This window comes from Spermophilus citellus (genome assembly GCF_964194105.1).
Source record: "Spermophilus citellus genome assembly, chromosome: 11".
Classification (NCBI taxonomy): domain Eukaryota; kingdom Metazoa; phylum Chordata; class Mammalia; order Rodentia; family Sciuridae; genus Spermophilus; species Spermophilus citellus.
This window is the reverse complement of record NC_138192.1, coordinates 71,604,516-71,629,526: the sequence shown is the minus strand read 5'-3', so window position 1 is coordinate 71,629,526 and position 25,011 is coordinate 71,604,516. Positions and strand designations below refer to the sequence as shown.

The 25,011-nt window shown below is 34.5% G+C and overlaps 1 protein-coding gene across 7 annotated transcripts in view; it reads right to left on the bottom strand.

Moving 5' to 3' along the window:
- The window catches only part of B3GALT1 (beta-1,3-galactosyltransferase 1), a 582,447-nt gene that overhangs the window by 244,181 nt on the left and 313,255 nt on the right, over positions 1-25,011 (bottom strand). For 2 of the 7 annotated variants that reach the window (XM_081261274.1, XM_081261268.1), the window contains exon 3: positions 12,485-12,532. The exons of the other annotated variants lie outside the window; for them this stretch is intronic. The gene's annotated coding sequence lies outside the window, so the exon portion shown is untranslated. The remainder of the gene's footprint in view (positions 1-12,484; positions 12,533-25,011) is intronic. 7 annotated transcript variants of the gene reach the window in all.

The window sequence follows — 25,011 nt, the reverse complement described above, 5'->3', positions numbered from 1 at the left end:
TTAAAAATGGTTTTATGCTTGAGGCACTAAGGCATTTTAGTATCACACCAGTAGTGCTGCAGCTCCTGCTTTGAAAGGATGTATTTGGATTTGTTCCCACATTTGTTACTCTTTCTTCTGCCTGCACAAGTCCTCCCACCACCCCCCACAGAACAAAACAAAACAAACAAACAAACAAAAAAACACATACCCTACATTACTCTTGACCAAGTGTGACATCTAGATCAGCAGTAAAAAGTCAGTCAGGTAGAGTCACATGACTGAGTTCTGACTAATGGAAGGCGAGCCGATGTCAGAAAAACCTTCCCCAAAAAATTTCATGCAAAATTCTCTTTGCATGAAACAGAAGACTCAAGAGAGGACTCCAAAACCTTATGGTTAAAAAAAGGAAAACAGGAGGTTACATTCCTGAAAATGTAGGATTTATTGCAATATAGTAAATTACCTTGAGGTCATTCTTTCTTTGCATCTTCTTTCCTTTTGCCTTCCTTTTATATTTTTATGTAGAATCTACCCTCCAAAGAATGAATGAAAAAATTACCTTCTTCGACTCTCACCTTTGATTCAGGGATCTTGATTAAGCTAATTAGCTCTATTAGATTTCATATTTCCAATCATTGACCTAGGGCTTCATATCATAGGATCTCATAAAATTATAACCTAAAGGACCTTTTGTAGGTTGACTCCTCCCTCTGCACACCTTCACAGAGAATCTGTCTCTCAATGTTTGTAAAGGCACTTATGGTAAAAGATTTCATATCCTTATTTGAAAGTTGAGTCCAGCATTTACAATATTCTCTTTGGTAAAATTTCTCTGTACAGACGTCTACCCAACACTTATTTTCATTTCATTAATTCCCAGTTGTCTTTTTAATAGGACATACACGTTCTTCCTATTAGTGAAAACACTTTTTAGTTTTCCCCAACCTTTTTTCTCTATGATAAATGAAATTGCACCTGTCTTTTAATCTTTCCTTATGAATGAGTTTCAACACTTCAAACAGTTCCAACTTTTCTGTATCTCTATTTTATAAGACCTAGTGATATAATTGATCCATTTGGTAGAAAAGTAAAGTGCAGCAGAAAAATCCATCCCAACAGCTGTTTATATAGACAAAACTCTTCTAATTGGATGCTTCTTTCTTACATAGTTTTTCTTTAATAGCCTTAAAGAACAAAATCTGGGACAGAGTACTCAAGGAAAATTGTAATGAAGGACTTTAAGGGAATAATTTTTTCATGGACTTAAAGTGTTATTTGTCTATGCATATTTTATAGTACAACTTGTTTGGATTTAATTTAGTCGTAATAATAGTTACTTTCAATTCAGCTAGGCACATTCCCCATAGGTTTCTTTCAATTAAGGATATTTGATCAGACTAGAACTGAACATGATTGAAAAGCTTAGAGGCGTATGATTTGCCCTAACCTCTCTTTGTCATTCCATGAATGGCAGGAACTCAACACACCCATTTATTTGGAAGAAACAGAAGGGGCAAAGACAGCTAGTGCAGAAAATCATGCCACTGAAAATTTTAGACAATTTAATCAACTTAGCCTTATAAGCTTAAAATATAACTTTGTGATCTTAAGATGAGGAATGAGGGAGGGGACCATCTCACAGTCTGGGATCACTAGCAGAGCCATACAACTTACCTAATAAATGTATATGCCATTGCCATCCCTAAATTCTTTCTTTATGGCTTGTTTGGGCTATGGAGTCGAATAGGAATCCCATCTGATTCAATTTTTAACTCCAAAATTTAGTATCACTGAGCATTAAGTTTTTAAATTGACAAACTGAGCACAGTTTTTGCTACTCCTTCCATCTAACAAGAGTCTTCTTCTAATCCTGTTGAACGTGGACCTCTCCTGAGACTTGTCTTAGCCAAAAACACATGGCAGAAATATCACCGTGTAACTTCCAAAGTCACCAGGCCATAAGAAATCTTTAGCTTTCACCCTGGTGCTGGGAGGGCTACTTATTTGAATCTGGTCACCAGGTCATGAGAAATGCATGCCATACACAGCAGCCATCTGGAAGAGACACAAGGAACTTGATTGGAAACCTCCTCCAAATGCTCAGCTATCAGTACCAACCCCTGATCAAGACACTGAACTATCCTGGCCATACAAAAACAGTCAAAGCTCCAGAGAAATGCAGTCCTGACCAACAACACATGATAAAGAACCACCCAGAGGCACCTAGGCAACCCACAGACACGTAAGAGATAATAATAGTTTTGTTTTCTGAAGCCACTAAGTTTAGGGCAGATTGTTACAAGAGTAAGAGATAACTAAAGCAGCACTCAATAAATGAAGCAATTGTCACTGTTTTCCCTGGAGATGAGGAGATATAGCATATATCCGTGCATTTTTTTCTTTGTTCTACTGATAGACTTTAGTGTTTATATGTCCTCTCCTGCCACTCGATGCTAAGACATTGGGGAAAAAAGTAGTTGCTTTGCCAAAATCGAAGAAAAAATGAAAGGCAAGACCTACAGCAGGACTGGAGATTTCCTTTGTAAGCACTACTGTAGTGAGCATCCATCTCCTCATTATCTCACATGTACCAGTGAGTTCTTACATGACCCTAAACAGCAGGATGGAAAATGAATTTGCCCTAAAATAGGATACTACAACCTCTATAAAGGATATAGCTCTCAAAGGCTCACTCACTCCTCTTGCCTTCTACCCTCCCAGATTTATATTGTGTTTTGCAGATTCCTATCCCTATGGATATTTATTAACATCACAGAACCAACATCTATCTGTCCCCATTTCCTACCTTAATAGACTTCCTGTATCTTCCTATTAATACATTTTAAACTCCCTATGCTCTTCCCTCCCACACCTTGGCCTTGACTAGTTACTTTCCTAAATCTATAAAATCTAATAGACGCTCTTTTCAGCTTCTAGTCTTTGCCTTTCTTTCTCTACCCTGAATTGTTCCTGCTCTGCCGAGAGTGACACTAGGCATACCTACTACCATGTTATTCTATTTATTTATTTTTAATTTTTCTTTTTTTTATAGTTGCTGATGGACAGCATGCCTTTCTTTGTTTAGTTTTTTTATGCGGTGCTAAGGATTAAACCCAGTGCCTCACACACGCTAGGCAAGAGCTCTGCCACTGAGCTACAGCCCCAGCTCCTGCCATGTTATTTTAATTTCAGGTGCAATGTGTACACATTTTTCCATAAGACACAAGTGAATAAATTTCAATAATCTCCAAAACAAAATGGTTGTGTGACACAATGCAAATTTCTTAACAGGGGTGATAGTAACAAAATATACAACTGCATATTCAGTAACTAATCATACCCTTTGTTTTTAATCTTTAGCCAAACCTCTGAATCCTTTGAAAGTCCCTTCTTCTGGGGGAGCAAATTCTTGCCATCTTTGGTGGGGTTTGTAATCCAATGCAACAACTCAGGGCAGTTGGGCAATTCTTGTGGCATGCCAGTGCTGATACTTTAGTTTCTCTGCTTTGGGAGCTACCTCTTACCCAAAGTGGCCACAGTCAATTTAAAAACAGAGTACTGACTGCATCTGCAATCTAAAGAAAATGATCACTATGGATTATAATGATTTAAGATTTTTAGTTTGAAATTATGTTCAGTTTAAGAAATTCCCTCTTAGACATAACAATTCTTTTTTTTTAAATCAGTCCATCACAGTTACACATAATATTGGGTTTCATTTTGACATAATCATAAAAGCATAGAATATAACTTGTTCCACTTCAGTTCCTAGTACTTCCTCAGTCCCTTGCCTCCTTCCTCCCTTGTTCCCTTTCCTCCACTCTATGGTCTTCATTCTATTTATTCATAGTTTTTTTTTTTTAAACTTAGTGCTTATAGATATAAATAAAGATTAAATCCACTGTGGTATATTCATATATGTCTATTACATAGTTTCATCAATTTCATTCCACTTTTTCTCTCTTCTCCCACCCCCTGCCTCCCCCTCAATCTCTTTCCATTTTTTCTTTCCATTTTTTTATGCTTCTGCTCTCCCACCCCAGCTCTCCCTGCCTTATTTTGGTTTCTGCATATAAGAGAAAGTATTCCTTTAATTCTTTCTTCTCTGGCAGTTTTCCTATAGAGATGTTCTTGTTCTGCTTTAATTGAGATAATGAAGCATGGAGATTTTAAGCTATTACAAATTACAGTAGTTCTTGTTCTATATGAATTTGTAAAAAACAACAACTTTATTTTAAAGATATCAGTTTGAAAAACTGTTTTACATGGTTACTCCTTGGATACATGTCTCGGCTATGTGCATTTATATGGCAGCAGTCTTTTACAATTTGCAATAGTAAAATTTCCCAGTGAAGATGATGCAAACATTAAGTGAAAGGGAACTTGAAGTAAAATCCAGAAGAATCAAAGAGGTAAAGATCACAGACAGAGGTAGCTGGACTTGAACAAGGAAGCAAAGCTTACAGTTTTAGCAACTTGTCATTATCCTGGGTAGCTATATATATAATGACCAGCTCATAAGAGTCACAGGTGCAAACAAAGAAGCCCAATGAGGTTCCCTTCATTTTTACATTACTATACCAATGTTCAGCTTACAAAGAATTTCCACATCCTTTATTGTATTTGGTCCTCATAACAACTTTATTAGGAGATAATCTAAGAAATAGCTAATAGGAAAGAGGTAACATTTATTTCTTCTGACTTTGAGACTGAGGTCCTTCCTGGGGAAGGGAGCCACATCATTCTGTAGCTCTATTCAATTTTGAAACGTGGGACAAGTTTAAAAGTCATATCAAAGATCACATCTGCTGATACTGATGAAGAATTAGCATGGGTTATCTTAATAGAACATATGCTTTGTTAAACATTTCATTATTAAAGTATAAATGGCATATGCATAGAAAATCACACTTGAGTGACATCCCTGTTTATTGCAGGGAGAGAGCCATGGAAGCTCTCCAGACAGGAAATTTGATAACTGTGCCATTTTACTTGATCATGTCAATTATTGTGTCATGTGATGGCCTCACTCATGTGGATGGAGTACATAGCCAAACAAGAACAAATTCTGCAGAAGAAATAGACAGGGGTGCTGTTTATCTCATCTGCCTTCTTTGTGAAAACTGTCATTTGGGCAAACCCCATATAAATATTCACCTCTTTAACACTTTCTTTTTTAAAATTAGGGATTCCTTAAAGGCAACAGAAAGATTAAGATAATAAATGATTGCTAATGAAAAACCTTTAAACACCTGTGTTTAATAGAATTATTTTTCACCAAGACCAGTATTAGTATTATTAGGCCTTTTTTCTTTATTATTGATCTCCTTTCTGCTTGTTGTGTTTCTACATTGATTTATTGTAAGAAGACCATTTCCTTATTTCAAAGCCTTTAATACCAGTTGCAGACAACCCTGCCAGTTTTTGTTTCCAAGTCTGCAGTTGATTGAAAACAGAGTCTTAGCCATATTTATACAGTGGTTTTAATTTCCTTCAACGTGTCCTACATGTTGACCATAATGAGCAGTTGAGTCCCCTTGAACTCTCCATTTCTGTGACACTGAGTTATGTCTCTTGCTACATACATTCTCTCTCTCTCTCTCTCTCTCTCTCTCTCTCTCTCTCTCTCTCGTACAGGGGATTGAACTCAGGGGCACTCGACCACTGAGCCACATTCCCAGCCTTATTTTGTATTTTATTTAGAGACAAAGTCTCACTGAGTTGCTTAGTGCCTCATTGTTGCTGAGGCTGCCTTTGAACTTGTGATCCTCCTGCCTCAGCCTCCCCAGCCAATGGGATTACTACCATGCCTGGCTTGATGTGCTCTCTTTGCTGGGAGCTCATTTAGAACTGAAAAATGCTACTTGCAGCTCTTTGAACACTGTTGTTTCTCTAAGCTGCCCCCTAACTTTTACTTAGCTGCTTCATGCTCTTCAGGCAATGGGAAGGAATTTTTGTAGTGGATAATTTTCAGATCAGTCTGGTATAAAAAAAAAAATCTGCTTTAACTACAGATACTTTCTTTATGCTAATGTTTTAAAAATTATGGTTGGAGACCCTTGGATCCTGGAATCTGCATGGAATATGCATCTGTGATTGAAAATTCTGGTTGTAAGTAATGATTTAGGTTTTGGTATATAATATTTCAACTTCTAATAAAAAGAACTCTGAAAGATGCTTGTCTATGTTATTTAATGTAAGAAGCTAAGTATTCAAATGTTGGAAGATAGTGGAGAGTCACCTTTAAGATTTGCATGCTTACTGTTGGATGTGTCTGTGTTAAAGTGAAGACTGAAGCATTTCTATAGAAACAATTTACTGTTCAAGTACTTCTCAATTTAGAACAGGTTGTGAGAATTTTGCTGGCTGACCTTTGGTTTCTAATGGGCCTCTACCATAACCTGAGGCTGTGGTTAAGCCACTTACTTTCTTTGAGCATCAGATCCCTTCTGTTTAATACTAAAATATTTAATACTATTTATCCCATATGGATGTTTTCGGGATTACAGAAATGTAGATGGGACACTCAGCATAGTACCTGCACATAGTAAGTGGAAACTGTAATTTCTACAGTGAAAGTTGGTTCATCTGAACTATAAAAACAAGTAATGGAGATATTGGAGTAATTTCAGCCTATAAGGAATGTGACTAGAGCAATAGATTTTTAAAATCTAAAATATTTAGAGTATTGAAATTGTTAAATCTGAATTAAGGAAGCAATAATTTCATTTTCTATAAAACCTGAGAGACAGCTATAAAGGAGGATCTACTTGTTCCTCACAGAGGTCAAAACAAGGGAATCTGACAGTCAGAGGATATAGTTAGGTTTAAAAATGATGGCATTTTAAAATTTAAAAGTGACTAATCAATTCAATAATTCCACTTCTTGGTGCCTACTCCAGAGAAATGAAAAAAAAAATATTCACACACCCATTTGTTAATGTGTTCACAGCATCCTTATTCATAATAAACCAAAGGTGGAAACAACCAAACGTTCCTCAACTAACCAGTAAACAAAATATGGTATATGCATACGATGGATTTTTTCAGCCATAAAAAGGAATGAAATACTGACACATTCTACAACCTGGATGGACCTTGAAAACATTATGCTTGGTGGAAGAGACAACACAAAAAAACTATACATTATATGATTCCATTATATGAAATATCCAGCATAAATAAATCTATAGACAGAAAATTAGATCAGTTGTTGCTCAGATCTGGAGAACAGGAGGAGGGGGGATTTAGGAGTGTTAGTGAAGTGGTACAGGGTTCTTTTTCTTTTATGGGGGCACTGGGGTTTGAATTCAGGGGCACTTGACTACTGAGTCACATCCACAGCCCTATTTCGTATTTTATTTAGAGACAGGGTCTCACTGAGTTGCTTAGTGCCTCACTTTTTGCTGAGGCTGGCTTTGAACTTGAGATCCTCCTGCCTCAGCTTCCCCAGCAGCTGGGATTACAGATGTGTGCCATGCACCCAGCTACAGGTTTCTTTTTAAGGTCATGAGAACTATAAAAAATGGATTGTGGTAATGGTTGCACAACTCTGAGAATAGGTTATAAATCACTGGATTGCATCATTGAGTTGGTGAATTCTATGGTATAGGAGTTATATTTTAATAAAATTATTACAAAAAAAGATGGCTAAACATTGGAAAAGGCTACAAAAGCTAAGAAACTTTAATACTATCCTGGGCTACTGGCTTCTTTGAGTAACGGAGCAGCCTTAGAGTTACAAAAGAAGGGTAAGGCCCGATTCTGGCATATTTTCATTGTGGTTGTTTCTTAGGGTTTTTGCTGAATTTTTTCCTACTTTGCTCTTGAAGTCCATTTTAATCTTTATCTTACTTGTTGCAGTTTCCTCCTTTCAGTTATTTATTATTCTGAATTGTCTCTCTCCAATCAAAACAGAAATAAGAAATAAATAATGCATCCAGTAACAAAAGAGTAGATTGATAATAATGTATAATGGCAATTGCTTACAAAGGCAAGCTACATATGGTAGGCACATTTGTACAATAGAGATAAAAAAGCATGAGATAAATGTCCCATTTTCACATACTCATATCTTTTCCCATATGTATAATTAATGATAAAAAACCAAATGTTTAATACCCAGGTACAAATAACTTTTCCACAGAAATATGCAGGTAATGATGAGATAAGCAAATGTCCACTTGTTACCACAATAGAATTCTTCAATTCTATTGTAGGATTTTAGTAAAAGCAGTATATGATACGATAAATGTCTTGAATTTAGTTTGTTTATCTAAAATTAGGAATATATGTTAGGGATACATAAGTTAGGAGTATTATGTAAAATGGTATGTTCTACCACCAACTGATATAAACTGACACACAGTTTGGTGACACATTACAAAAATATTGCATTTGGGTAAACTCTTATGACATTTAGGGAGAATACCCACAAAATCACAGCTTTCTACAACACATGAATCATGACAAATTTCCTGTCATTTGTCACCTATGCAATGTGAAGTCTAGTCTATGACAAAGCTAATAATGGGCTCTTAAATGTGATGTACAGATAGAGATCTTGATAATGTCACTGGAAGCCACAAAAAGAAATGTGATCCCTTGGTTTTTGGATTTGTTATCTTCATAAAGTGAAATCTCATTATTCGTCACTTCTTTGATTATTCTATGTTTTATTATGATAAAGTATACACTCGAAAAGTCACACAAAACATAATGAAAAAGAATGAAATCCTGTTCATCATAAAATATTATTAGTTATAGGGATTTCTGAATCAATGATAACTGTGTATTTTTCAGCTAACAGCCAGTACTGACAGCAAATGAGACAGAGGCGGCTGGTGTAATAGTTAGGATTCAGAACTGAGGGGCACTGATTCTATTTGTTGGTGGCTCACTTTGAGCAAGTCAGCACTTCAGGGCCTCAGTCTTCTCACTTATAGGAAAAAGGCAAGATGACTTCTACCTATGCAACATTGCTTTTAAACTCTGGAAGTCTATAATTCTGTGACATGGCACTTGATAGTCTAAAAGATAAATACAGAAAATAGAATGCATCTTTTTCTAATACATTTTAATTAAGACCCTTTATAATTGAGTTTATCTGCTAAGAGTGTTAAATTTTATGATTTTAGCCAATAAGAGTGGAACAATTGAACCATTTCAGGAACTATTACAAAGAGATCTGTTATATATGTGACAAATGCCTGGATCTGATAAAGAAAACCTTTTTCAATAAGACATTGCACACATAACCTCAGAACATGTTAGAGAAACCCAACTTACTCTAGTTTTTGGAGTAGGCTGTTAGTTACACATGTTTATATTTGAGTCTATGATATGTGATATTTTTCTAAACATTATTTTTGAGGATTTTTTTGAAGAATATTCTCTTTCTATTTTCAGTACTTCTTTATAGTCACAATACCTAAATTCCACATAACAGCAACATTGAAGTTTATTCACAATGAATCTGCCATTTACAATAGCCATGTCTCCCTGATTTTTGATAAATTAATAGTTTTATCTAGATAATACCTTGGGATAATAAAACAAATACATTTTTAATGTAGTATTAGATACAAATATAATATGTAGTATTAGATATACTATGTATATAAAGCATACATGTATTTAATACACACACATACACACACATATACATATATGTGGTAGAGAAAGAAATCAGAATTTTTGGTTTGACCATACAGGTGATTTACATTATCTAACTGATCTGGCTCTCAATTTCTATTCATTTCAATAATGAAATAAGCTTTCATCTGTCAGGATTGTTTAGTTCAACCTATGCATATAAATTCCAGCAACAGGGCTGAGGGTATAGCTCAGTGGTACAGCACTTGTTTAGTATGTAGGAGGCACTGGGTTCAATCCACCAAACAGCAACAACATCAATCAATCAATCAGTTCCAGAGATATACAGATTAACTAAATACCAAGGCTTTCTTCAGATCAGGGTCAGAGTGAATTTCCATTTTGTTAGTGTGTGTAAGCAGCTCTCAGGAAGCAGACCTATGATTTAACTGGCATCCTACCTCTCACCATTACATACTTTTCCATATAAATACCAAGAAATCCAATGATATATAAATTTCTGAAAATAACTTGGGGATGTTATTTTGTCCAAACTGTTGATTATATTCATAGATGATAATACTGGAGTTTCATTTAACATGTTTTGTCCCAGGAGCAGAAAGAATGACCTCAAACAAATATCATATAATGGCTCCCTAAATTGGGAATTACTTTTTTTCTCTTGAATGAAAGTATAAAACATAGGACTTTTGCTTCAACAATACTTTGTTCTAGTGCATGCATCAGGCCAGGCAAGCTATGGTGGTAGATTTGTAAAGTGCAGCTAGATCATCAAGGACAAGTGATACAATAAGATATGGAAATCCCACAGCTCTGTTGTTTCTCTTAGACATCCCCAGACTCTCTGAAAAGTCCATAGCAGCACCACTTCATATTGATTTTACACATTCTGCCCTTGAATGATAGATATGGCAATGTGGTATTAGAGAACGAGAAGGTTTTGAAATGGCCCATTAAAACATGACAATGAACACACATTAGCAATCATAGTGAAAGGTACACTGGAACAGTGGTCCCTGCATCCAGGGTTTTGCTCTGTCATTCACTAATTGTATATACCCTTGGATAAGTCACAAGTTCTTTCTCACTGTTCACATCCTTAATATAGGGAATTGTATGAACTTTAAAGGGTATTCCAGGGCAAATTTGACATTTGTATAACCTTTTGTAGCTTGTGAAATATTTGTATTCATATCACTTAATTCATACACTGTTATTTATGCCATTCTTATTTAATTATATAATTACATGAGACCTCCCCTAAGAAAACCTTTTAGTAAACATGTTAAGATTCTTGCCTTTTTTAAAAAATTATTCAGCTATACCAATGTGGTCATCTTAACACATTTTATTATTTAAATAGTACATTTAAGGTTTTATGTAATATTTTTTTATTTTTATATTACAGGGGCAAAAACTAAGGAGCTGACAAATTATGTGGATCTCCAGAATAAGAACAATAAAACATATCATTGAAAATTTACTACATTTCATATACTATGCCGGTACAAACACTTTATTGCTCATTCAACTATCATTTGGTATGCATTAATATTTTTTTTGTTTTGCAGATGAGAGCAAGGAGGCTAGGAGTTTAAATACATATTCAAAATTTGTGTTATGAGTAAGCAGCAGAGCCATGTTTGGAACTTAGATTAAAAAAATGACTCGAAAACATGTATTGTTGCTTGTATTTTTGATAGTTGCCATTCTGACTAGAGAGAGGTGAAACCTCAATGTAGTTTTGATTTGTATTTCTCTAATTGCCAGAGATGTTGAACATTTTTTCATATATTTGTTAACCATTCATATTTCTCCTTTTGAGAGAGGTCCGTTTAGTTCCTTTGCCCATGTACTGATTGGGCTATTTGCTTTTTGGTGTTAAATTTCTTGAATTCTTTGTATATCCTGGAAACTAATGCTTTATTTGAGGTACAGGTGGCAAAGATTCCTCTCCCATTCTGTAGGCTCTCTCTTCATGCTCTTGATTGTCTTCTGTGAAGAATATTTCTAGTTTGATGTCTTCCCATTTATTATTGATTTTACATCTCACACCTTAAAGAGTCCTATTAAGAAAGTCAGTTCCTGAGTCGACATGTTAGAGTGTGGGGCCTACACTTCCATTCCATTCCCCTCCCCTGAACTGATGTTCTTCTAGTAGGTGCAGGGTTTATGGTCTAATGCCTCTGTCTCTTATCTATCCCCTTTGAGTCAATTTTTGTGCAGAGAGAGAGAAAGAATGGGGTCCTAATTAGAATTTTATCAAAATAAATCTATTGTCATGAATAACTAAAAAGAATCAATAAAAAATGTCCCCAAAGTAGTATTCTCTAAACTGTGAGCCCACTGCCACTGTTTTCTTAATTGAATGAACAAGTATGTAGAAATGCAACTCTAGATAGAGTCCAATGTGAGCATCATCAGGCACAGTTAAATAAGGTGTTGGACACCTCAGGTGTGTTCTGTTTTAACCTGCATGATTGACATATGACCTGCCATTCTCTGAACTGAGGTCCTTCCATTCCATTCCCCTCCCCTCAACTGATGTTCAAGGTGCTGCCCGTAAGCATAAATTAGATGAAAACATACAAAAACACAGCAAAAAAAAACCCAACAAACAAACAAAACTCACTATGCTCTTCTAAGCTAAGAGGAAGAAATTAAATTTCTCTCCTCAAGAGACCAAACTGCAAGTGCATAAACTAATTAACCATTACCAGCTGAGGATGGAGACCAGGGAGTCCTGCACAATTATCTCTTCTAGAAAGGCTCCCAGGACTGTTTCCTTTCTCTTACTAAACAGCAGCATTAGAAGGTAAGAAGATAAAGTCGGGAGAATTGAAAAGCCTAAATCCCTCTAGAATAAATGAGAATAACCATTACATACCAGCACAAAAAGGGACAAAACAGCCTTCTTAATCTCTCTGGCATGGGTCTGTGAGATTAAACAGAAAAACAACTTTCATTTTTATTATACCAGAACACATAAGCTTATATTTTAATTCACACAAGTACTAAACTGCGTGGTAGTCACATTTTGGTGTGATTCATGTTGAAAATTATATTTCTAAAATGAATAAGTTAAACTCTTCATAGGTCCCAATGATGAGGTCATCCTTAAAAAAGATACTGGCCATTGCGAGAGTTCTCATGGTATTTTGAGTTTGGAAATCAAGCAATTCTCCAGTTTTCAGTTTACTTTTAAGACAGAATAATGTAGACTATTTTAAATAAATTTTTGGTGTACATATTCTCATACATGAATGAAGGTATAATATTTCAAAATAGTTTTGGACACTCTGAGGGTTTAACTAGCCCATGATTTATCATCCTTGCTTTAATTTCATTCCAAGAAGAATTATAATAACAAGACATATTAATGAATTAATGTAGGGTGTAGGTGGGTGGTCTACAGCAGTCTTATTTTTGTATATTTTGCCCTATAATTCCCAAAGAACTTCACGGCCAGTTTTAATCTCCTAGTGTTGACCTTCTCATGATACTAATTATAAAGAAATTTGTGGAAATACACAATATATCCAGAGAAGGCAACCTCTGTGACTCACTGAGCAACATGTGAGAGGGCCTGATGAATTGTCTCAGCCTAGGGAACTCCCTATAAGCAGGAAGCAGGAAGCCTTGACCTTGAAGTCTGCACTGTGCAGCCTCCCACAGCCAAGCTCTCTCTACCTGGGGTGGCCATGATACTTGCATTCTCTTTGGGCTTTTTTATTCTTATCTTATAAGCCTGTAATTAAATGACTTTTTTTCTGAGCCAAGTACTAATGAGAATTCATTTTTTTTTCTAATAAATGTATAGATATGGTCAAAACAAAGCAAACAGAAACTATGTAAATATTTAGGCTTCTGCTTTGTTATGTGTATTTTTACCTCTATCTCTGGGTGATTCATCCCTTCTCCTGGTTGAAGTCCATTTGTTTCCGATAACTCTCCAATTTATATCTCTGATGCCTTATGCCTTTACCTTCACTCAATTTTAGCTTTTTTTCCCCTATTACTTTAAATCCACCATTCCTAAAACCTTCCTTGCCAAAGGAAGCTTACCAAAGGGGCTTCTCTTCAGAGCTCAGTGGCTGTGAACCATACCCATCACCTAGACTGTGACCTTGGCACTGCCCTGAGCTCATCCCTCCATCTCCTTCTTCCTCACTCACATTACCTCATGCTACTGTATTTCTACTTCAAATGCTTCTTCTCTGTTTCTTCTTTTATATTATATTAATTTACCTTTGATCAATTTTTCATCTCATAGGCACACATAAATTAATTTTTTAAAAATTACAAAAAAATGTGCTGTGAATGGATGATTATGAATGTAAGGCACTCCACGATTGTCATGTATGTAAGAAATAAACTTAAAAAAGAAAAAAAAATTCAAATTTATCAAAAAGCTGAAATCATTTTACTATTATCCACATTCTGTTTCATACTCCACTCCTATGGTTATAAATTTTATGCATATACTTTCAGACTTAAGAAATTATTTTAAAATTAAAGCTTTATACCCAACAAAGTAATGAGGTATTATATGATCAAATGTATACATTTAATATAAATTATATTATTTTATATGTGCATTTACATGACTTGTTTTACTCAATGATATCTTTGGATCCAGTTGCATTAATATATATAGAATTGATTCATTCCTTTTAACTGCTATATAATATCACCTGAATACAGTGTATTTTGCCTAGCCTCTCCTTTTTTTAATATGTATTTGTTTGCTATTTTTTCTATTACAAATAATGCTAGAAATATTTTTTCACAAGCTCATTTGCACTTAGTGTACTTAAATACCTAAGAGGAAATACTAGAGTGTTATGGATGTTTTCATATTTCACATTCCCTGACAGTGTTATGCTTTATCAATAAAAATATGCAATATCTGTATCTTAAGTGACTATTTTGCTCTTCCTTAAATCCCTCTTTCTGTCACTCTCTCAGTTACGAACTGTTTGATGGGTGAAAACGTTATCCTTACATTTATATTATTAGGCATGACATTGGCCATCTTCTAATTTTTCTGCTCCTTTTGCTGTGTACTGCTTGTTCTGCTCCTTTGCAGCATTCTCTACACAATTTAAGGAAGTTATTAGTCCTTTGCTGTCTATATGTTGCTATTGCCTTTTGCAGGGATTAACAATGCTTCTCCAGTTAAGCCTAGGGTTTAACTTGCCTAGAGTCAGAAACCAGGGTGGAAGCAAAGGCCTAGATGGAGACTATTAACATGCAGGCTGAAGAACTGATAAAACAAAGGACATTTTTTTGTGTGTGTGTATGAAATAGATACTCATACAAATTATTCTACCTTCCAAAGCTATGCCTGTGCAAATTCTCTGACTTTTCTAACTAGCCCATAGAATTCAGTGAATGAAAAGAGACTGAAAAATCTTTAAGCAACTGAGAACACTGAAATTGCAGAAAATCACCAAGTCTGTTGAATCAGTTGGAACCTCCATTGCTACTCAATGAAATTTCCACATCCCAAACCTGAACCACTAGAAAGTGGGCTGATAGAGATATGTGGCACCTTGCTGCTGATCCCAGGAGTACTTTCTGTAGTGCTTGTCTGATGGAGGGCAATGGATAAGAGAGATCCTTTTAGATTAGGTAGCTGGAGTTGACTGAGCATGGAAGTCATTCCATTGTTAGGGCAGGGAGTAACTGTCAATGGGATTTCCACATAGCTTTAAGTACTATAAATATACTGAAATCCTCCAAATTAATCTTTTCAGTTCAGACCTCTATTCTGAATACTAGATGCATATATTCTACTGCATTAATGTCTACACTGGATGTTCTCGATCTTTCCTTTTCAAACCTATATTTCCCATAGACTTCTCCATCCCAGGAACTTGGAGCACACTTTTATCTTAGGCTAGAATCTTGTCATGATCATTAGTTTCTCTCTTTCTCTCAAACCCTATAATGCACCACTGCTGAGTCATACTGGCTCTACCTTCAACATATATTCGGAATCTGACCACCTCTCAATACCTCCCCTGATATCATTCTAGTAAAAGCACAATCACTTCTCCTTGGGGTCACTGAAGTAACTTACCTAGTGGTTAATCTGCCTCTGATCTCTCTACTTACTCTCATCACATCAGCTATAATGATTCTGATAAAACATGGGTCAGATTAAGATGATACCACGCTCTATATAGCTCTGTAAGAGACGTAACAATTCACAAGTCCCCCTCATTGTCGGTCTAAGCTCATTGTTTACCTCACTGTGTTTCATTTTATCTTTTTGGACAGCAAGACTTTGCTCACATATCATCTTCATAGTAAGATTTTCCCAGTCACCCTAAAATTTCTATTTTTCCACACACATACACTACCAATTTCCCAATTCTCTACTAAACTTAGCAACATTTTACTCATTCTAGTTTTCTATGTTTTAATTATATCTCCTCCTATAAGAAGGATGACGTCACAGAAGCAAAGATTTTTGTTTCATTCACTGTGTAAATCCTGTGCTTATCAGTAACTGGCACTTAAGGAGTGAGATACATTTTATGAATGTGCGGAAAATGAATGAATGAATTCCTGTCAATCAGTTTATAGTATGTGGTACAGACCAGATGCCACTCTCTGTTGTTTCATATTCTCTTTTTTGTAAAAACTAATGGCAGCTATTCTGAAAACAAGAAATATGCTATAGACTTTGTGGGTGGTACTTTATTTTGGCATCAGCCTTCTAGACATTAACATTTTAATTTTGCTTATGTTTCTTCAAATAATGTCAGAGCCATGTAAATCATGTGTTTTAAAAGTAACTTCGTGTCAAGAAATTTGTGAAATTACATTCAATTTTGGCCACTATGAGATACTTTAAATGGTGTAGAACAGTAGTTCTTCATCTTTACAGTTATAAATTCTTTTGAGAATTTGTTGAAAGCTTTTATGTATACTTCTATGTTATTTTAAACAGGATGTAAAGTGCTTAGCAGACGTGAACACAATACAATTTTTAAAATAATCAAACTAGGGAACAGAAACTGGGAGAAAATAAAGATAGGAGAAAATGATGCAGTTCAGGATAGGGTTCATATACAAAATAAGTACCTGAAAGCTCTCCAGAATTTTTGAAGATGGATCAAAATTACTGTTGCTAAGATGCTAATTATTCACAGCATTTGAGCTTTAGATATGCCTGATATAAGAAGAGCTGGAATTCTCCATTTTATGCCATTGAAAAGCTGCCAGAGCTTTATTGTATCCATAATAAAATTACAAAGTAAGTTATAGTACATTTTATATTATTTCCAAAATAATCTATAATTTTAAGGTAGACTAGTAAAAATCTCAACAAGTAGTACTAGTGTCAGGAAAGGAAGATAGATTAGTGAAAATAAATAAAAGTATAGAAATAGATTCAGTTATAATTAAAAAGTATGTTAAAATGGAGATATAAGTTTTTAGGCAAAGTGTAGGTTATTTAGCAAATAATATTAGAATCGGTAGAAAGTTATTTCCAAATCAAAATAATTTTAATCCCCACTTTATCCCTTGTAACAAAATAAATTTTAGGCATGTTTTATTTTGAAAGTAAAAGTAAAATCACAAAACAGTTAGAAAAGATGCACACTTTTTTTTTTTTTTAAACCTTGGGGTATGGAAGGTTCTCCTAAACATAACCTTGAAAGCAAAAACCATAATAGAAAAGATTGATAGGTTCAACCACTTAATGTCAAAATCATAAAAAGAAAAATATATAAAGGAAAAATGATAACATATTTATTAAGTGGTTATGTGTATATAAACGGACACATGTATAAATGGATGTGTGTGTGTGTGTGTGTGTGTAAAGATAAAGAGAGCTCACAAATTAAAAAAAAAACTCTAAAAAATATAATGGAAAAAATCAACAAATAACATAAAAATTTCTTTTCAAAAGATATTCAAATGTCAACAAATACACGGAAAACATTCAACTCTCTGTAATCAAGTAAATACAAAGTAAAATATTGAGATGCTATTTAATCTGGTAAAGCTAGAAAACTAATAAGCATTGCTGATATGGTTGTGAGAAACTGATGTTCTCATAGGCTATTGTGGGTGTTGTAAGTTAGTTCAAAATTTCAAGAAAGCAACTCAATAGTATGTATAAAATATCTTAAATATGCATTGATTCCACCAAGTCTTTTAGTATTTAATACCCATAATTTGTCAATTATGACAAATATGAGAACTTATGATAGTAACTTTTTATTCTTTTACTTAAATTAATAAAAATATTTACTTTGTTTAGGAAAAAGAGACAAAAAGTACAGCTATCAGTGGTAATATGGATGTTTGATTGCAGGTAATTTAAATTAGGTTTCTATTTTTGTATCCATATGTTTTTACCAGAAGTCCTGGACACAGGCGTACATCTCTATGCATAATACTACTGATATGGCTATTTTCAGGAGTGGTGGGTTTCCTGAACACAATTAGTATATGGTCACAAAGAATAGCATTTTTTAAAGAAGTGCAATGGCTTTATCAGGATCAGTGAACAACTTCTTATTAGTGCTAACTTCTGGTCCTTAAATATTTAACAGTGCACTCTCCTTCCATTAAATGAACCTCTGTGATACAACATGGCAGCTATTTTCTCTGACTCCACAAGCTAAGGGACCTGAATTCAGTTCCCAAAGGATAATAAAATAATTAGTTAAGGTTCCTCTTCAGTTATACTCACAAGGTTGTAAATTTTTTTCTAATATTAAACATATTGAAGTACTGAACTGGAGAATTTGAAAATAGAATAATTAGTAGTGAATAGTCCAATATTAATTGCAGACATTGAGATCCAAATTTTGATACTATACTGAAAATAGTATACTGAAGAAAATACAAATTTTTTATTTAATGAGAATGGACTTTAGGTCCCATAGCTTTTAAAGTAGTCTGGGGTGTAACTCAGCAGTAGAGTGCCTGACTGGCATGTGTGAGGCCCAGGCTTTGATCCTCAGAACTGCAATAATTAAATAAATAAATAAATAAATAAATAAATAAATAAATAAATAAATAAATAAATAAATGCCATAGCTTCTAAAGTAAAGAAAAATTTGCTATAATAAAGAAAAAAAACAGTAATCTTTCATAAAAAATTCTTTAAACTCTTGAACTTGAAAGATTCCTTTCCTACTTTGCTATGCTGGGCTAGAAAACAAAACCAAGAGGAAATGTATACTAGACTTAGCAACTTAGGTCTGGAGCTGCTAAGTTGGAGCTGATAACAACTGCACTTATTTTGTGTGACTTCCCCCCTGCTTCATCTCTATGCTTCAGTTATCTGATTTCTGAATAAATATAATAGTAACAATTCATATGAAGTTTATAAGAATTAAATAAGGTAATATGTGGCATCCAAAAAGAACAAACAGTGTCTGAGAAGGTGCTCATTAAATGATAAAGAATCAACAAAGTGATAATGAGATTGATTGAAAATTATAAATAAAAATATATTTAATAATGTTTCTCAGGCATGACAAGGTTCCTAGGCATAGAGTAAAGCATTTCAAAGAAGAATAGTGATGATTTATAAAAACATAACTGGTGCTACACAGCATATAATAAAATGAGGATCAATTAAGTGATAACAAATAATAACAGAGAAACTGGAGTTTAGAGACAAGAGTAGTAATTAAGACCTCTTAGAGAGGAGGGGGATGAAATAAGCCATAAGAATAAGAATAGGATTCAATTTGCTGGAAAGAAGGTGGGAATATAATGGGGAATGAAACTGATCAAATTATGTTGTGTGCATGTATGAATATGTAATAATGAATCCCACTAATACGTATAATTAAAATGTGCCAATAAAAATGTAAAACAAGGTAGGAGTATAACATACTAACTGAAATTTTCAGCTGAAGCAAACCAAATTTTATCATCCAATTTTAGTGTGTTATTTATTTTTCTGAATCTTCTTTTTCCTTTCCTATGGGAATCCATTTGTGACATAACTTTCTTTTTGCTATAGTTTTTTAGTTTTAGTTTCTTTCATACGGGCAGATGATTATGCTTTCCATCTTGCAAAAAAGCTTATGAAAATTTCAAATCACATACAGGTAGAAAAGTAGTATAATGAGTGCCCATATTCCTATACTCACCTTAAAAATGGATATTAATATTCTGACATTGTCCCATGTGACATATTGATTAGCATATGACTTCAAACACTTAGCTCTTTTTTATGATCAACTTTGTGCAGTTGAGAGCATCTATGAAAATATGACTGTTTTGTATTATTGTGCAGAATATCTCAAAGGGGAATTGTGAATTTTGTTCATCCCTGCTTCCTGGAATAAGGAAGGATTAAAGGATTCTGTTCAAAACACAAAGTCTCATATAAATTGAATAACTCTTTTTAAGCAATCTTCTAAAAAATGCTAGTATAGTAAAAGTATAGAAAAATTCATAAATAAAAGTACATGGCTTCATTAGTGTTTACTGAGTGAATATGCCCATGTAACAATCTGCTACTCCAAGAAATGACACTTACCTCGGTACTTCCCTTGTACTGTCCTGGGCATTTACCCCCTCCAGAATAACCACTATTTTGACCTTCTACCATAGACCAGTGTAGTCTGTCTTGGGTTCCATAAAAAATGGATTAATACAATGTGCATTATTTTTTATTTATTATAATTATTCAATCTTGGGTATGCTTACATTCAAGAGAAGAATCCATGTCATTTTTATTGTTGTATATACTTTCATAGTATTTATTCTAAAATCTTCCATCTTCTAAAATTTAGTTATTCTATTATTGATGGCCATTTGAATTGGTTCTAATTTTTAATATACTTAATGCTGTTGTTAACTTTTTGTATCTGTCTTTTGGAGTATGTATATTCATTTCTGTTGGGTAGGCTTGGAAAAGCTAAATCCTCTAAGCTAAATATACATCCTCACTAATAGTAGGTCAGTGTTCACCTTGCTCCAAGTCCTTTGATTTGTCCTTTGTTTACATGTTAACCATTCTGGTCCAGCATGTTCTTTTGTCTTATTTGGATTTAATTTTAAATTCTCCCATGACAAATGAAGTAATGAGTATGAACATCTTTCTGTGTGTTCATTGACCATTTGGATAGCCTCTTTTGTGAAGTTTTTGGTCAAATTAATTGCCTATTTATTAAAGAGGTTTAAATTATTTCTGGTTAATTAATTTGTAGGGCCTACCTATATGAATTCTGTATGCATTCTGAACATGAATTCTCTGAGCATCCTAATTTTGGACCTTGAAGTTTAATTTCCATTTGCTTAGAAAAATGATACTACTAAGAGCCCTGCTTTTAGCTTGGTGTAATCTTGTGAAATACACTGGGTCTTTGTACCTATGTTTTATGACATACAGATCCTAAAACCTTTGGAATATTCAGAGGGAAAAGAGTGTCTTTTGCATATTAAAGGTGGCTAGAAGCCCCTAGGTAGCTTCAGGATGTCAACTGGACATTGGAAAGACCAAGGCATTATTGGAGAGTGGGGATGAAAGTCTGGGGAGTGGAGAGAGGCTAAACAATGAGTTGCTCCCCAATGGTCAGTAATTCCATCAAACATGCCTATGTTATATAAGCTATTCTGTCATGGCTAGGAGATAACTGGACATGGGACTCATCACCTGGTATTATTTCTAAGATATAAGCAGTATTTTGTGAGTGTGAAAATATTTGGAGAGTAGCAGAGAATTCATAATTGCCAGATTCTTTAATTTTTTAAATTTGTTCTTTTTAGATATACATGACAGTAGAGTGTATTTTGACAGATTATACATACCTGGGGTATAACTTATTCTAATTATGCTATAACATTTTTAAAATTTAAGAATTATTGCTCTGAATATTTAAAGTGACTCTTTAAGATCTTGTAGATTAAGTATATGTGATCAATATCAAATATAGTTTCTCAAATGTACTGATATCAAGTTTTAAAGCATTTATATACTCCAAATGGTGTTTACACTATATGGAGAAGTATGGACTAGAATGAGGTATTGATATCTGAAGTTGGAGAGTGAAAGTAAACTAACAGATATAACATTTGTAAGTATAAATGGTTGCATCATAAGTTGCTTTTTAAAATAGATTACGTTAGCCTTCTGATATCCCAGAGAAGGGGCAGGTGTTTGACACTTTAGCAAGGGAAAAAAAAAAAAAAGAAAGAAACTTGAAATGTAGGGGATTAAGGAGGGAGGAGGAAAGGAAAGAAAGGTAGGAGAATGAGTGTATTATATTCCATCACAGAAACAAGATCCTCTTATTATGAAAATGACAGGTCATAGATTGTTTTCTTATAATATAAAGAACATGTTCCTTTTGCAACTACATCATTGTGACGGTTAATTCGAATTGTCAACTAGATTGGATTAAAAGATACCTATGATCAAGAGGCTTCTGGGTGTGTCAATGAGGGTGTGTCTAGAAATGATTGGTGTGTGGTAGAGTCAACTGATATGGAGACCCTCCCTAAGCGTGGGCAGCACTGTTCAATAGGATCATGGCTTGGATGGAATAAAAGTTGGAAAAACAAGGAAGCTGCAGAAGACACAAGCTTGATTCTTCTTGAATGGGTTCTTGATTGCTGCTGTGATCCTCTGAGGATATCTGACTCTCACTTCTTCACTTTTCCAAAGTGGACTCTGCCAGTGATATTCCAGGGGTTCTCAGAAGCCTTTGGTCTTGGACTAGGGTAGAACCTTCAAGCCCTCTTGTTCTGGGGCTTCAGTCTCTTGTACTGCACAGCTACTGGTTTTTCTAGCTCTTCAGCCTGCAGACAGCCATTATGGACTATCTAGCTTCTGGTCATGCAAGCCAACCTAATAAATCCCCGTTTTATAATTATACTTTCTCTTGATTCTGTTCCTCTAGAGAACTCTAACACAATCATGAATTGTGAGTTATTGAATAGAAAGAAGAAAAGACAAGGGACCTAAGAATTCCAACCCTGGGTTACACTGGAATCTAAATTCCATCCCTGTGGAATACACAGGGAGGGACTGGATGAACCATTTATGTGTAGATAGACTCCCACCAGCACATTCCCAAGGATCAGCAAGGGGTTGGGAGATCCTTCCAGGCCAATGTCCTAGATCACCTAAGCACTCCCCACTGCCCACATACTACCTTAGGAAAGATCAAAATAATAAAGGGAATGGGAGTGATATCAAATAATTTTAAAAAGAAATAAGATTTAACAAGATTTTTAAAAGAGACTAAATTATTGGCCTCAGGCTGTGTTTTGAATGAACTTTAGTACTTTATTTCTATTCCTTAATGTGTGGAGGCTAGTGAAAGAGGTGAGAATGGTTTCAGAGAATAAAGACAATATATTTTCTTGGCTTATCTGAATATAATGTGAGTAAATTTATGATGTCATTGCAGTATTCACCATAAAGCCAGTTGCATAACACTTATTAGTATGAACAAAGCCATAGTATACCACACCTGGAAGTCGATGGTAGGTAATGGCACTCTCAATTAAGAACCATTTGAAATTTTTTGCTTTAGAGTGAATTTGGAGTGAATGAAATACCAATGTTGGCTAAAAGAAGAGGAATCTAGCCAGGTTTCAGGATAATTAAACTGGTCAACCAACTCCAAGATTATAACAGCTGGTGTTTTAATCACTAATGAGATAGTCAGTTTCTGTAATCTGGGAGATACCAAAAAACATGGGCTTGGTTTTCCTTTCATTGCAAATCAGTTCATTGGAGAAGAGCTATCCTTCTATCTTGTACTGTCACTCTGCAAACTGCTGATAACCTGTGGCAGAGAAAGAACACTGCAGTATCACCAGAACACATGCACAGGAGACAGAGCACATCCAGGGAGACCGTTAATAACAAAACACCAACACAATGCAGAGCTAGGAAATGATTTCTGGGCACTCTAATTTTCCAGGGCCATGTGACTCCCAGTAGACAAACACATAAATAACAAGGGAAGCTACCTTCTGGAAATATTTGGAGTGTGGCTTCTCAATAATTTGCAAGCCACTTTATGGTTTTTCAAAAGTCTCTGCATTCCTGAAATTAATGTTCTGAATTTATGGACATTATGTTGGATGTGCAATATAGTTCCCTGTCAGTACTTGGTTATTCATGATTTTTACTTGATAGAAGTACATGAATGGCACAGGAGGCTTGCCAAGGTTGGGATCAGAAAACACTCAGTGCATAAAAACTCTATCAGATCTAGTAGTGCCTAGACATATTTGTTTAAGAAATGTATTAAAGCAACCGAAGATGCACAGGTATATTTAGTCTATTTCAGTCGTTTCCAAGTATACTCTTCAGTGTATAAAAATTATTATAGATTTTTATAATTTATAACAGTTGGAGAAGTATGAAATCAATGATTATTAGTAATTTAGCATTTCTAAAACATCATATCATTTAATGTTTTGTATGTATTCCTATATATACACATACATGCACATATACATATTATGTACACTCACAGAGAGAGAGAGAGAGAGAGAGAGAGAGATTATATAATGGTTTCTATTGTTAAATTCGAGCATGTTTTGGACAGGAATAGTTCTAAAAAACTTACTATAATACTGGCACTCCATCAATGCTGCAGAATGATAACAAATGATCCCTTACTCTGTAGGAAGCAAACCTTTAGCATCAAATTATATTGCCACTCAATAACTTCAGGAGATTACTAATTTGACATGTTTTGTAATAAGTAGAATATATTAAGTTTTTATAATGAATCTGGAATGGGGTGAAAAATAAAAGAGGAGAATGCAGTATATAAGAAACTGAAATAGAGACCACTCTGACTCTCCTTCACAAATTTTTGTGAGATATACAACAGTAGAAAGTATAGTGAAAATATATTGGTGTCTTTACAGACCTGCTTATTTAGTCTCTTGAAGCTTCTTTTTTCACATCACAGGACCACTGTAAGGGTAGAAGGCTTTTAGAAAGATCCTTCATCTGGGACCCTTAGCACATCCTCCAAAGAGACTATAGAGATTTGATGAACAAAACCAATCTCTCACCAATGTTAGCAAGTAATTTTTATCAGTTAAATATAGAGGATTGAAAATAAGTGAAATTGTCAAAAACTTATGAATATGTTGACATAGAGACAGGTCCCATACACAGTGGTCTGAATTTCTATAGGATGGTTGGATGGACAGGTTTCAGGCCTTCTGTCTCATTGTGAAATATTCCCTAGGCTGGAAATGGTCTAATAAAAGGGAATAATGAAGTTTGGTCTTTGTTTCTAAGATCAAGGAAAGGAAAAATAACAATATTTAAATTCTATACTCAAGAACATAAAAAAAGTTTAATTAATGGAACACATTTAGCAATCAGGTTTTATTATAAGAACTAAAGCAAAGTGTGTTTCTACATGTATTTTTTCTTCAATTTCATCA